Source organism: Oryzias melastigma, linkage group LG24, assembly GCF_002922805.2.
Source record: "Oryzias melastigma strain HK-1 linkage group LG24, ASM292280v2, whole genome shotgun sequence".
NCBI classification, from domain to species: domain Eukaryota; kingdom Metazoa; phylum Chordata; class Actinopteri; order Beloniformes; family Adrianichthyidae; genus Oryzias; species Oryzias melastigma.
In genome coordinates, this window is record NC_050535.1 from 24549725 (window position 1) to 24565112 (window position 15388).

A 15388-nucleotide genomic window follows, 5' to 3' on the forward strand; every position below is an offset into this window, starting at 1 on the left:
TTAATAAAACAAACCCACTGTAAAAGGAAATGAACGAATGAGGAAACATCTAAAGGAATGGTGAACTTGTGTTTGGGATGTGCTCCGCTCCCCCGGTGAAACAACCACACAATAAGCATGGAAGGCCCCACACATGCACACAAAGCAGGCACACAACACAGCATAAGCACACAACCACACAATTCACAACACAGGCTGCACCATCTGAACAAAGAGAGCACGCACGCGCGCATACACGCACCTGCAGCTCTAATGAAGAAGCTGCTTAGATTTTCTGCCCTGCAGCCGCGCGCGTCACACGCGCTGTCTGCACACTTTGAATTAATAAAAAAGGAGTGGGAGGGAGGGAGGGGGGATTCGATAAATGCGCTTCCATTTTTGAAGCCTGCACGTGCACACGCCTCGCTTCCTCTCCATCAGGCGCGCCCCCGGAGCCAGGCGCGTTCTTGAGAAAAAGGAAAAAGGGAGAAAAGGAGGTGAAGCCGCCGTCTTCTTCGTTTGCTGCTGCACCATCTTCATCATCACCATCATCCCCCCCGCCCCCTGCTCTCCCCCTCCCCCCAGTGAAGGCATGAGCAGTTATAGCAGCGACAAAAGAGAGAGTGTGTGGTAGAGAGACCTTGAGGCGGGCAGAGGGACAAAGAGGGAGAGGACTGGGCTGCAGAGCTCCAGAGCGGAGAAGAAGAGGAGGAAGAGGAGACGGCGGAGCCTCCATCAGCATCGTTCTCCGTGAGCATTCTCCTCCGTGCATGTGACAGTGAGGCTGCGGTAATCTTCATCTGTTCGCGCTGACAGTGCGCGTGCATGAGCCTCCACGCGCACGTCGCTGTCTTCGTGTTGTTGTCATGCTGCGCATGTCTGCTGCCTCCGCGTCTCTGTGCAGCTTTTGTGTTTAATCCAACATTTCCGCTGCATCAAACTTCAGACAGATGTCTGCGCAGACTCGTGACCTGGCGGCAGCTTCCGGTGGCTTCTCTGAGTGTCCGTCCTGTCTGATGATCCTCTGACCGCTGTGGGTGTCACGTTCAGCCTCCAAGGAACGGTTCAACAGGGTGTCATGAAGCTCGCCTGTGCCGTGCACGACTCTAGATCAGACTGTGATAAGACAGAATTTCAGGACAGACTAAGTCAGGCCATTCAGACTGAAACAGTTGGGTGTCCTTCCCCTGAAGTAGCAGGAGAGATTCCCGGGCTCTGGTGGGCAGTGACCTGACAGCGTTCCTCTGTCCTCATCAGGAGGATCATCAGGTCTACCTGGTGTGGCTGGAACAGTCTTTCCATCTGAATCTACCAGACAAAAGGACACACGTGAGATAGTCAATTGGAACAAAACTGGATGATGTTATCACTTCTTTTTATTATTTTTGTTATATATTTTTTGAAAATGTAACAGCCGAGGTAATCATGGCTGTCACGCCCTCCCCTAACATATTCTCCTTGTGCCACATTTAATCTAAAGAAACTATGCAGGATTTCAGCTAACTAAAAACAGTATTCATTGATCTTAAAGTCTGGTTTTTCCCTGTGTGCACAGCAGAACGCAGCAGCTGGTTGGAACCAGAGATACAAACTAACATTATCTTGAACTCAAGTCCAGATGACAAACGGTCAAACTTTTCAACGGAAATGTTATGCTTAGCTTCTAGGTAAATGATTCATTTTAACAACTATCATAATTTATGATTGCTGATAGGATTCATAGTTGATCTTGGTTCAGATTCACTGATCTAAAATGGATCCAGAACATTGTTATCCAGAACTTCCAGCAGTGAGACTCAGAGATAAATATCTGCTACTGAACAGAGCAGCTGAAGTTTTCCAGATTCTTGTATTTCTTCAAGATAATCAATTAAAAATGTGAACAAACAAACAAGTAAACAAGAAGGAATGTCAAATCCATTCACATTTTAGTTTGATAAGGTTATTTTTCTACATCGGAATAATCATTATTAGAACATTCTAGCACACTGTATGGTCACATGATCAATTCAAAGACTGAATGATGGTTGATCACTTTCTGCTGCATCACATGTTTTGTCTGCTGGGATGGACTTTGGTTGCTTTCATGTTAAAGTAAAATAAATCCCTGTCTCAATCCAAACGGTATTCCCCACGATTGATTAAAGATCATTTATTGAAACAATTGCAAAATGGTACAGGTCGAATCGATCCGATTTGATTAACAACTTTCCCCAGACAGATTGATCGGGTTGGATAAGTCGATTAATCGCTACACCCTTATTAGCTTCTAAAGAATGTATTTAAAAGAAAAATAGAACTTTAAAAGTTTACATTTGTTGCTTAATGCACTTAAAAATGAAGTGAGTGAGTGGGAGAAAGAAAGAGAGGGCAAAAAGGTACACTACACCCCCGATCCCAATCCCCACAAGAAGTGGTGCTGTTAGATCACTGATGGTTAATTTATCATACTTTTATTGTGACTGGGTGGCCCTGCTACAGGACGTTTGAAATCTCAAATGATTAAAACATTTTACTCTTAACAAAAATCTTTAAGATTTGTGATTGTGCTGTGACACAAGGTTGGCAAAAAAACTACAGCAACCTGTGTGACTGCTCTTTGATTGGGACTCGTGCTTCATGATAAAGTCACAACATCTCGAAAGTCATCAGAAAAGTCTTACATTTTTACCACATTTTTGTGAATCTGAAAAGTTGCAAATGTATTTATGCCACATGAGTTTTGGCTAATTTATATACGTATATAGTGTATATAACTTTTACAAATGAATCTAATAGCTTTACATTTAAATATTTGCAATAATTATTATCATCCATAGAACACTTGCAGGTGACGCACTCCCATGCCCGCTTTTCCTGGTGATTTCTGATCCTTTTGGCTTGCCATACTGCCTTCCCCTGATGCATGTCCCTGTTGCACGAGCAGCGGCTGCAGGACAGCGGCTGCAGGACAGCGGCTGCTCCTCACTGGGAGATCTGAACGCAGACACAGGGTCGTGTACCGATGCTTTTATTCAGCTCTTCAAAATAAATAATCCCGATCTCAGTATCCGCGTCCTCCGAGACGAGTTCCAGAAATGTTTTTGACTGAAGCTCCTCCCACATGCAGCGGGAGCTTCAGGTTAACAGACGTTTGGAAAACCGTGAAGAAGTAACTTTGACACTTGTTAAAACAACGACAGTGTACAGTACATGAATTTGACAGAAATTGCATTCGGTGTGGACAGACAATTGATTTTACTAATGCTCTCGTGAAGTACGCAGCAGTGGCGGGGGGAGGGGGCATAGAAACTTGTGATGTGATGCTTGAATGCGAAGGTTTTTAGCACAGAAGCTTGAAACATGGGTTTACAGGATTTAGATGGACTTTTCATTGAAAGTGGTCGCTTAAATGCAAGTTGCCAGGTGAACAGACCTTTAGTTCACTGTCATCACGTTTGTCGAGACTTGTTGACATAAAATGGACAAATCCAATCAAAACTCGATTTGTTGTCACCTCCACCAGAGCTTAATCTCTGGAACAGACTCAGAAAAATCTTTAAGCATCCCACTCCTTCCAGGTTTAAATAAACAACTGGTTTTACATTTGCATTTTTCTTTTCTGCACACAGTTGGTCAGGCAGGAGGCGCTGCTGTGGGTTTATGCATCCACACACTCCTTCTCGTTCCAGATGGTTAAAGCTTCCACACATCATCCTGTCAGTCACCCTGAACCTCTTCCGTTCCCATGGGACAGAGTTATTCTGTGAAGGGACTAGACTGTTTGATTAAAACTGGGAACTGGTCCCTTAAACACTCTAATTTGAACAGTAATTCAATTATTTTAAAGGACGCTTTATGTAAAGGAATTTCTTTTTTTCTGCATGTAAAATCCAATAACCAAGATGAAAAAAACCCTAAAAACTACACACCACGCAGGACCTTTTGCTTCTCTGTTGATTTTACAGTCGTTGAGCTCCAGCCACTGACTGAATCAGAGGACTGGACTGAGAGAGTGTGATGTCATCCGTAGAAAAGGACTTACTTCCAGTTCCAACCAAATTAAGTCAAAACAATCACCATTCTTTACCATAGAGAGTTGGTATTTTGGAGCTAGATGTTGTCAGTAAGCAGTGATTGGTCCAAGTAGGTCTTAGTAAACATTTCTATGGCAACCACTCTCACCAATCAGGAGTGAGCTTGTCTGAAGTTCCCACCCCTTCCATATAAGGGGCTGGAGAGAAACTGTCAATCAAACATTCCAAACACATTTGGAGGTCAGTCAAAAGCCTAAAGCCTATCCAATCAAAAACATTTTCATAGGTCACATGACATTTGAACAGGACTCTTATTGTGTAGCAGCTTCACAATTCTTGTGAGAGTTTCTGCTTGATGTCAGAATATCCTCCCAGAGCTGCTGTTTGGATGTGAACTGCCTCCACCCTCACAGAGATTTGGTTTGAGGATGCTCCAAAGGTTCTCATAGGGTTCAGGTCGGGGGATGATGGGGGTCACACCATCAGTTTATCTGCTTTGATGCCCACAGCAGCCATTGATGCAGAGGTATTCTTCTGTCTGAGATGGAGCATCGTCATGATGAAGATGATTTTGCTGCAGAGAGCACGGTTCTTCTTTCTGTACCCTGGAAGAAAGTGGTCATTTAGAAGCTCCACATCCTTTTCAAAGGTCATTTTGACACCTTCACGGACCGACCAGCTCTCTCCTCATGATTCCGGCCCAAACCATGACTCCACCACCTCCTTGCTGATGTCACAGGCTTGTTTGGACATGGTGGCCATCCACCAACCACCCACTACTGCATCCATCTTAACCATCTAGAGTTGCAGGGCCTCATCAGTGAACCAGACAGTTTGAGAATACAGTGCCATGAAAAAGTATTTGCCCCATTCCTGATTTTCAGCAATAACAAAGATCAAGCGTGATAATTCTCTCTGTAGGAATCTCCGCCCACTCCTGCTGGCAGAATTGTTTAAACTCCGCCATATCAGAGGGATGTCTTGCATGAACTGTTCGTTTACGGTCACACCACTGCATTTCAATAGGATTTAAATCCAGACTTTGACTTGGCCACTCCAAAACCTTTATTTTGTCTTTTTTTAACCATTCAGAGATGGACTTGCTGGTGTTCTTTGGATCATTGTCCTGCTGCATGATCCAAGAGTTCTTGAGTTTGAGGGCAGGAACTGATGGCTGAACGTTCTCCTTCAGGATCTTCTGGTTCACAGCAGAATTCATTCTCCATCTATCACAACAAGTTGTCCAGGTCCTAGAACTGCAGCCTCTGGAGCAGGTATCACCAAATGGTAGACTGCGGTCCACATCCGGACCGACAGACTTTTTTCTCCAGACCGGTGAGCTGGTATCCCTGGCTGAAGGGAAAAAAATTGGCTCGGCAAGAAAAAATAACTAAATAAAGAAATCAGCGTGCGTAGCATAATGTAAATATATTGCCCGCTCAAGTCGCATGGAATTCGCATCGAATTTATGTGAATCCTCTTTGTTTTGACAACCACTAAAGTAGCTGCTTCACAGTTATCTTAAAGTCTGTTCACCTGAAGCTCCCGCCGCGTGTGGGAGGAGCTTCAGTCAAAAACTTTTCTCAGCTTCAAAATGAAGGACGGTGATCGATAGATATCAGGTTTATTTAACTTTAAGAGTTGAATAAAAGCATCAGTACACGTTTCCATTTCTGGATTCAAAGAATCTCCCAATGAGCAGCAGCAGCTGTCCCGCACAGGAGAAAGCCGCTCCGTAACGGACTCGCCGGAGCTGTCATGGGACGATTGTATGGCAAGTCAAAGAGATCAAAAAATAACCAGGAAAAGCAAGCGCGACAGTGCCACGTTTTATAGATAACAATTATTATTTTAAATAAGTAAATGTTCCCACAGTTAGTTTTGATAAAACAATAACAAAAAATAATTTTAACTGTTCTATGTATGAATTTTTTGGACATTAAAAAATGGGGTGTGAGGGTGAGAACATTTGTATTTTAAGGGAACTCCAGATAGACTTGGTTTTTTAACACTATTTTTAAGCATTCTTCTCTTTCTGTTTTTGTAGATTTGGTCTTAAGACATGTAAATGTAATAATAAACTACATGTTTTAGCATGTCGATTTTGTTTAAAGACGTTTTGTTTTAATTATAGGCCTCACTGACCAAATGTTTTGATGTTGCATGTATAAATATTGTGTGTGTGAAGTATTTTCTATGCTTATTGAACATATGATTTGAACTGTTTCCAAAAATTGATTTAGCTTTTATCTTGTTGTTTCTGCTGTTTTTTTTGTTTTTTTACTTTTTACTGATCCAAAAAATGATCTGAACCGTGACCCTAAAACTGTGACACCGTGAAGGTAAAAGCTTGAAACTTTGTTTCCATTATTTTAGGACGAAAAACATTTTGTTTATTATTATTAATATTATTTTAAGAAAATATTTCAGTTTGCAATAATGCCTGAATTTGTCCCAGTTTGCTGTTGCAAAAGTGTCTTATTGTAAAAGTACATATCACTGAAATGAATCTAAAATATACTGAGTGCACCTTTGTATGAAGGCTATTTGTGTACCTGGACCCATGGAAATTTGAATTGGTTACCCCTCTGGAGGATCCTTGATGTTGGTGGACTCCAGAGACACCAGCAGCTTCAAATTGTGCTGCTGCTTTGAGATGGTATTTTAGCAGCTGCTCTCTAAATCTCATGGATTTGTCTTTTAGAAATCTTCCTCATTCTGCCTTTATCTGCACCAACTAGTGATGTGACGTTCTGTATCGAGGCTTCGATGCATGTGTCGAGTTGTGGAGGGGGAGCCTCCCTAATGCGTGTATGGAGGTTTGCTTCATCTATGGGAGGAGCTGAAAATGATGACGTCCGAAGCTTCACTTCCAGGCTGATTCATGAAGTGGTTCAGACTGTGTCGTGAGTCTCGACAGCAGCATGAATCCTTCAGGCTCCAGTCAATGAGACTCAGGAGATGTAAGGGAAATGTTGTTTTTAAAGAAACCGACGTCTCATAAACAATAATCACTGACCACATCTCAGTGTTACCAAAGTGCAATCATTATCCACAGTGGTCTTTTATTGATCGGAGGAGTTATGTTCTAAAAAAATCCAATAATAGACAATATTCGTTATAGATTCAACTTTATTTGTTCAGAATACAGGTAATTATAAATGTCTAATGGCTGCAAATCTCCAGTTTTTTTCAGTAATGTGACGCCCTGTATTGAAGCTTCACTGAGTGTGCCGTGCAGAACAGGAGAGGGGGTGTTTCCGCGGTGCACAGGGGCTTGGTTCATCTAGGGCAGGAGCTGACAACGGTGACGTCTGAAGCTTCACCACCTGCCTGTACCACGTGACTGGTTCATGAAGAGGTTCATCCCGCATTCATAATGAGGATGTTTGATGTGAGAGCCTGGAGGTAGTCTGGACAGAGGACATTTACAGGAGCTATTATGTGTATAATTCTAAAAAAATATCCATCCCTTAAGCACACTGGACTGGCCTGATCTCAATGTTATAAAAATAGGATCATTATCCAAACCCGAACCACCCTCATATTGTATAAAAACACAGATTTTAGTGTTTTGTTTCAGACATGTCAGTTACTTGTTGTCTATTCAGTTTTGCTATTTTCTAGCCAATCATTTCCAGTGATTGTGGGCGGCCTTATATAGGAATGGGCGGGGTCATGAGTAGGGATGTCCCGGTCACGTGATCGTAAATCGGGCCAATCACGTGGTTGATAACTCAATTGAAATCGGACGTTTTCCACCGATCAATATTGGATATTTAATTCATTCTTATTATGATCAACGCTTTATATTTCAATCTTATTATTCCGGATAAATACTCTGCATGTCATGAACAGATCACAAAAGGTCATTGCTGTAAAACGCAGCAGAAAACGGCAGCAGTTTAAACAGGAAGCTAACATTAGAAACTCAGTCTGAATCTGATCAGCGATGTGATCAGATTCAGACTTCCGGGATCAATAACTCTTTTAAAAACTCTTTAAACTGACAGCAGGTGTCTCTATTTGTCTTAACGTAAACATAAAGGTATTTCAACAGAAAAAGACAGTTTGTTTCTTTTTAATGTGAAGCTGCAGACAGACGGCTACACAGCAGCTGCTAACTGCTGATGAAATGATTTAACTCTTAGAACCCGAGCTGTCCTTTGAAATGCCTGTTTTATTTATCTGACAGAGAAATAAAAGTTTAGAAATTATGTGGTAATAAAACCGAAAATGTGATGTTTTAAGAACTTAAAAAAAGAATCACCTAATTAAATAATAAAAAAAAAGCTAATACCGGTACATGAAAACTAATAATGATATCAGCTATTCATGAACACTCATCAAATTTCATGCTAAAACAAAGTCATAATTTATTTTTAAGAATTTTAAATGAGGTCAGGAATCACATTTGGTCAAAAATGTTCAATAGCTCTAAAGATGTTAAAGCTAAAGTCACTAAACTTTATCACATGACTAATTATCACTTATATAACAAGAAAATTGTATTTTCTTTCCTAGTTTATATTTGCTGTATTTTTACATTTTTATTAAAGCTACTTCACAGAAGTGTTTTATTTAAGTTTTTAATGATAAAAAGGTTATTGAAATATAAATAAGGGACAACACTAATCTGTTTGTTTTTTTTATTCATGTTTGAAATGTGTTACAAAAGTATCGGATCGGGACTCGGTATCGGCAGATACACAAAATCAAATGACTCAGAATCGGATCGGGCCCAAAAAAACCTGATCGGGACATCCCTAGTCATGAGAGTGCCTGAGGCTTCATTCCAAATGGGTGAAGCAAATCGAAGTGAACGGTGAAATCTGAGTTTACTTCTGCCGGTGTGAAGATGGAGACGCAGAACTGCAGTTCCTGTCAGAGTAAAGCATCTCAAACACATGCATGAGCTCTCCTTCATCCCGAGACACTGCTTTGTCACACTTATGTTTTTGGAAAAACTTGGCTTTTTGTTTTTATTTTTTATTTTTCCTCTTTGAAGCTCCTGTTCCACCCTTCAGAGACCTAAACCGTTTTAATCAATCATCAATATTTGTTTATATCACACTTTTCATTCTTGGTGAGAAAAAAAAGTTCTGTACACCAAGAAAAATATTGTTAAACAAGCAAATTAGTTTATAGATTTGGCCCCCAACCCCACACACCTTTAACGTACCGGCACCAATTAAACCTAATTCCATGTCACCTCAATTTAAATTACAATTTTCATAATATCCTCATTTTCCTTTGAGGTTATTTATTTTATTAACAGATAAAACATAAGTAAACACAAAGAAAGTATGCTGCAAAGTACATGTTTGTAAACTTCTTTATTTTGCTGACATGTTTATTCAAGGATTTTTTTTCATAATATTGTGCTTCAAATTAAAGTGATTTTTGTGTCCACTAGATGTCCTCCTAGAGCTCATGAAGCTTCATGAAGCATTACACTGGAGTCGACCAATGGGATGAAAGGCTTCAATGCTTCATGAAGCTTCATCTGCCCATCACTAGCACCAACCCATGTGTCTGAACCACAAATGCCTTAAAGTGTTAGTAATGGGCTGGGACAAAGTTAAAATAAGTATCCAGATATATTCAATATGTTCTAATGTATCAAAAATAACAAATAATTACCGTTGACAAACGCAGGTTTTTGTAAAATTTGACAAATTGAACGACAAATCACACTCGCATTTGGCCCTGCTTCAGAAACGGCTCGATTTGGGTCACGTGACGCGTTGACGTCATATGAGTGAGACAGCGCCAGCAGCAGAATGCAGGCGGACCCAGGGTGTCTGCAGATACATGTATGTGTGTGCGCTGCAGCAAAGTTGAACTCTATAAACATCGGTGTGATGGTCCGACGGAGTATTAGGGCCACCAAAAAATAAATAATAATAAAATTATGATTTTTAAAGTGGTAATTTTACGAGATTTACAATCGAAATGAGCCTATTGTGAATGAACACTGTGAGCAGAACCAGACCGACTAAACTGTGAAAAGCTTCTGATTTCAACAGGTAAACTGAATGTTTAAAACATTGCACATGTTTGGAAGTTTCTTTGTTTGATTTGCAGTTTATTAATCATTGATGGTGGCTTGCAGGATCTCTGCAGATCCGTTGATGAAACCATCAACACTCGCAGCGGTCCACCAGTCATTTCTTCCTCCGTGAAAGATCAGATCTCATTCATTTCTGTGTGATGCTTTCATCTGAAGAGGAATCGTTTTCCACAATTTGAGTCTGAAGACAGAATTGTGGACCTTGAAATATCGCCGCTATCGCTAGCTCCGACACGCAAAGGAGAAGCCATCTTGCTATATTGACTCTGGTGACGTCACACGCACCACGTGACCAAAACGGAGCTTTTCCCCGGAAGAGACAGGTTTGCCAAATTTGGGCTCAAAAATGCCATCCATCCATCCATCTTCTTGACCGCTTCTTCCCTTTCGGGGTCGCGGGGGTGCCGGAGCCTATCCCGGCTACTGAAGGGCGAAGGCGGGGTACACCCTGGACAGGTCTCCAGTCTGTCTCAGGGCCTCAATCACACCCATTCACTCTCACATTCACACCTAGGGGCAATTTAGAGTCACCAATTAACCTATGAAGCATGTTTTTGGACGGTGGGAGGAAGCCGGAGTCCCCGGTGAAAACCCACGCCCTCAAAAATGCTGTTTTATTTCAATATTTCTTGCTCAAAACACGCCAAAACATTTGGAAATGGTAAATATAAGGCGAAATACAGTTAACACCGAAAAAGACCCACAATCCCATTACTAACCCTTTAAGATTAAGATGATCACGCTCAAGCTTTTGTGAAATAGCTAAAGTTTTTATACCAAGGTATTCAACCATTTTCTGTTTTTCAGCAGCAGATAGATTCTTTTACTGTCCCATAGTTCTTAAAAATGTTGCTCTGCTTAATAATGTGAAATTGCTTTTTCTTTAATTGAACTCACCTGGCAAAGTAACTAATCACAGGTGCCTGAGACTGATTTCAGTGACCCAAAGAGCCCCGAGAGCCAATATCATCCATGAGTTCTACATCTGAAAAACAAAAAACTTTGTTCTCTGATGCCTAAACAAGTATTTGCATGAAAATATATTGGAAAGCGACATGGTGAATGAACACTTTCTCCACCACTTGTTTGTTCCTCACATTGACTCTTCCTAAGGGGAGAGGTCTCAGTTGGACTCTGAGGTGATTTAACCCTTTCCAGCATCCTTTAACTCAACAACAGTAAAACAGAACTTCTTCTTGTTGGTACAAGTCCACTCTCAACGGTGAACTCCTTTTCCTTCTGTGGTGAAACTCCAGAGTTTCTGCTGAGCTCACGAGAGGACTCTGGGTGTCATTCTGGATAATCATTTGGTTTTTCACATCAATAACCCAGCTGGTCTGCTCTTTTCTACCTGGGGTATATCAAATCGCCCCTCCGGGTCCACTGCCTCGTCAGCAGCCTCAGCTGGTCCCAAACTCAGCAGCTCAGATAACTGTTTTTATTGACGTCTGTCGTGATTGAATGGCTGTGATGCTTTGTGCACTCTGGCTTTTATTGTCTGGCCTTTTTATCCGTACAGTGACACTGAGTGACCAGAAAGGCTCTACAGATGAGATACATTATTATTATTGTTGATACATCACAGGTCTTTTATTTATTGTTACTTTTGTAAGTTTTGAGTGATTTCAGTGAGAGTTGTGGGTTTGTCCTTCTTTAACTGACCAGTACCAACACTTTTGTCCACCACTGTATATATATATATACACACATACTCACACGTACACACACATACGTTATTTCACTACTAAGTCCGAGGTTTTGCCCCCCCCCAGAGAGATGTTAAACAGACTTATGGCATGAGGGACAAATGAGTTCTTCAGTCTGATGTCCTGCATTTTGGAAGGAGCAGCCTCTCACTGAACAAATATATGTAAACATAAGACAAATAAGGAGGAGATGAAAATAACAGTTTGAAAAACAGGTCTCCCTGCTCCGCTCCTTTCTGACCCATCCACAAATAGATCCATGACGTCTTTGTTTTAGCTGGAATCTGGATCTAAACTGTATTTAGTCGTGTTTATGTGAGTCACTCACCATATGACTAACACTAGGTTGGGCTTGACGGATTTAATCAGCTTTCTATAATTTGAAAAAGGTTCTAATTTCTTGATGTGTTTTTTCCTCGATAACGGGGTTCCCCGCGCATGAAGACTGCCTGGATCAAGGAGGCAGGATCACGCAGTAACTCTCGGATGACTCACTGCTTGCAGAACAAGGGTGAAAGTTAGACTCCTGGCCTGCTGTGACCGCCAGCTTTAAGCTTTTCCTTCAGCTCTTAGATAATGACAGAAGTGAACACAGGGGCCTGAGCTGTTGTGCAGATCCATCACCACTTCAGGTTAATAATCATACCCACCAATATGTATCTAAAACAAAGAAATAAGAAACAAAAGGCTGATTTGCTGTTTGAATAAGTCTAGGTGACATAATTTGTAAACATAAATATATGACTGATTTCAAGAGTTTTAGGAGGTCAGCACAACACTGCTGATTGGACGTATCCTCTGCATTTGGTTCACTGGTTCCAAACCAACATAAAGTGCATTATCAACACGAAAACATAATTTGTACTTTACAGGAATCTGTTCTGAACCAGGAGCAACAACTGTTTGAGTCTTCATGGTCTCCTCCACCAGATCAGCCTGCGTGCTCTTCGGCTCAGGAACCTTTGCCCAAGTCTCCATCTTCAGATTAGAGTCACTGATGGAACTTGTGTTAGGTGGGCCAAACCCACAGCCGTGAGTGTGGAGACCAAGTTACAGCTCCAGATGCTCCTCAGACTCTGTGACTCATTTTTGGGTGTCGCCCTTCGTGTCTCCATGAAGCTGCAGTCAGATCTGTGATTTGCTGCTCTTCGATTATTCAGAAGTTAATTGATGCGCAAAATTTCCATGGCAACCAGTGATTGTGGCAGTTCACAAGAGGGGCTCAAGGCCTTCTCAGCACATGTTTATGAGGAATGTGTCTGCATCATGCAGTTCACCTGGTCACCTGAAGCTCATGTCATGCAGGAGCAGCTGTCATTTACAGGCCATAATGATGAAGGACCAAAATGCCGTCCCTTTTTCTGCACAAATAATATTATACTGATATAAAATGTGTCTACAGGCAGGCTTGCATCTTGCATTAGTCAAATAAAGCATCAGTCATACTTTTCAAATGCTGATTGATGCTTGAATCTTTTTCGACTCAGATCAGTGAAGAAGAGTTGATTCAATACAAAAACTCCAAATTCTTTTTAATATATTTTTTTTAATAATCCATCTGAAATGTGGCAGATGTTGGACTGACTGGAGCCTGATCTAGAAACAGGTCTTAATCTTCCGCATTTAAAATGTGGATTTTTCTTTTGAATGTTATGTCTAAAGACAGTTTGTGCTTTGATCTTGCTGGATCTTCTCTGTACTCCATCAGACTCCACACACTTGTGTTGTTCAGGTTGTGTATTTCCACGTGTGTACTCCACAAACACACACCTCATCTATCTGGATGAGGCTGTCTAAACTCATGAACATTATTTATACATGTTTAGAAGGGTGTGGATCGGGGTCAACATTGATGAGTGTGGATGTTTTCCCTTTACAGTAGGTGGCAGTATGCCCTCTTCTCATTGGTTCACCATTCTCCAATTAATAGAAAAGAAGAACAAAGAAGACACATTAAGCTATAAATGTATTTTTGGACTGCCTTTAGAGAACGATGTCATTTGCATTTTGCTTTACGCTGTGGTTTTACAACATGGATCAGAACTCTGGAGAATCGGCAGATTCAGCCATCACAGCAGATCCGTTCAGAGTCCTCTGAACTGTGGTCCGGACCACCTCTGCAAGCAGGGTCCAGCATAGTGCAACGTGTCTGAACACGGAACAGAGATAAAGAACATTGGACTCAGAATCAAGTACACAACATTTGAAGTGAGTGAACTTTTTAACATCAAAACTCTGTCGAGGTCCCATTTGAAAGGCAAGTCTGAGGTCGGAAGTCTTCCAGTTAAATTGGGCATTTTTTGTCAAAATGTTACTGTGCAGCCCCTCCCGGTGGGACCCGTCCCCGCCGTGTGTTTGAAAACCAACAGAGGAAACGCTGAGGAAATTAGTTAATTTCAGTTATTATTTTTCTCTCTAAGACAGCACAAGAAAATATTTCAGGCTGACATGTAGATGGAAAGATATATATATATTGTTTCGTTCATGTCCTCTGGTTCATGTCTAAGCTTTCAGATCCTCAGCTTGCAGCCTTCCAGCTGTCCTCTGCCGTCGAATGACAAACTAATGAAGAGAATATTTTCTGTTGTTAGTTACTTGGGCAGACTTGACTTTGACCTACATGAACCGCTGCTGCAACAAACAGTAAAGTGAGCTCATAAAATGCACGATTTTACACCTGTGCTGCAAAGTGTGTCCAGTTCTGATGCATTTGTGTGCAGTTGCACTCATGGTTGTTTTGTGGTTGTGCTCAGCCACAAGCTTGTGAGTGTGCTGCAGTGTGTTTTGTACAGGAGAGTTCTGCATCGTATTGAGGCAGACAGGCAGAGAGTGGGACTGAATACTAAAAAGCAGGAAGCTCCTCTTCACACGTTGCTCAGCCAGCTGTGCAGGACCCAGTCTCCCACTCACAGACATATGCACACAGACACCGACAGGCAGACACAGCATACATACCCCCACCCCACACACAACCACACACACATGCATTTATATGCACACAGACAATGAAAAGCTTGCTGCTTGTCAAACCAGTAACAGAAAGTCTTGGATTGGACAAATTGTACCAAATAAGGCTTTTGAGATATTTCTTCTTTTAAGTTAGAGAGAGAGGAAGCTGTTCAGGTTCTGCTCTGCTTCTCTGCACTTTGAACCTAAATTGTAAAGAAAATATTTAATTACATTGCTGTGTCAAAAATATTTAGCAGGATGTCTGTAGTTGTCTTGATTACTTTGGTCAATAAAAAGAAAGGATGCACATTATGAGTATATGTGAATAAGAATGCTTTTGCCAATACTTTTTGTGCATATAGTTCTGCATGTTGTCTGTAGCCCATCCACAATGATGCTATTGTCGTCAGTGTACCTAATGAAACCTGCACAGGTTGTGACAGTCACCTGTTACAAAACAGTTATTTTCATAAAGACCCACTCCAATGAATATCGATGGTGTTTTTAACATGTTCTTGTTGCACTTTCTGATGATGTAGAGCACATATAAAAAAATGTGTTTGATTGGGTAAAAAGTTAAAATTGCTTTGAGTATTTTTTTATTTTTTATGTGAACCAGGATCAATGAAAAAAAGGCTGTTTGAAAGAGCTTTTAGTTGTTTTGT

General features: G+C 41.2%; 1 protein-coding gene across 8 annotated transcripts in view; it reads left to right on the plus strand.

Moving 5' to 3' along the window:
* Nucleotides 1-392: 392 nt before the first annotated feature.
* The window catches only part of myt1la (myelin transcription factor 1-like, a), a 65980-nt gene continuing 50984 nt past the window's right edge, over nucleotides 393-15388 (plus strand). For 2 of the 8 annotated variants that reach the window (XM_024291645.2, XM_024291652.2), the window contains exon 1: nucleotides 396-729. The gene's annotated coding sequence lies outside the window, so the exon portion shown is untranslated. Of the gene's footprint in view, nucleotides 730-15388 lie in introns of all 8 variants that reach the window. The other 6 variants (XM_024291649.2, XM_024291647.2, XM_024291651.2 and 3 more) reach the window with 5 other exon arrangements.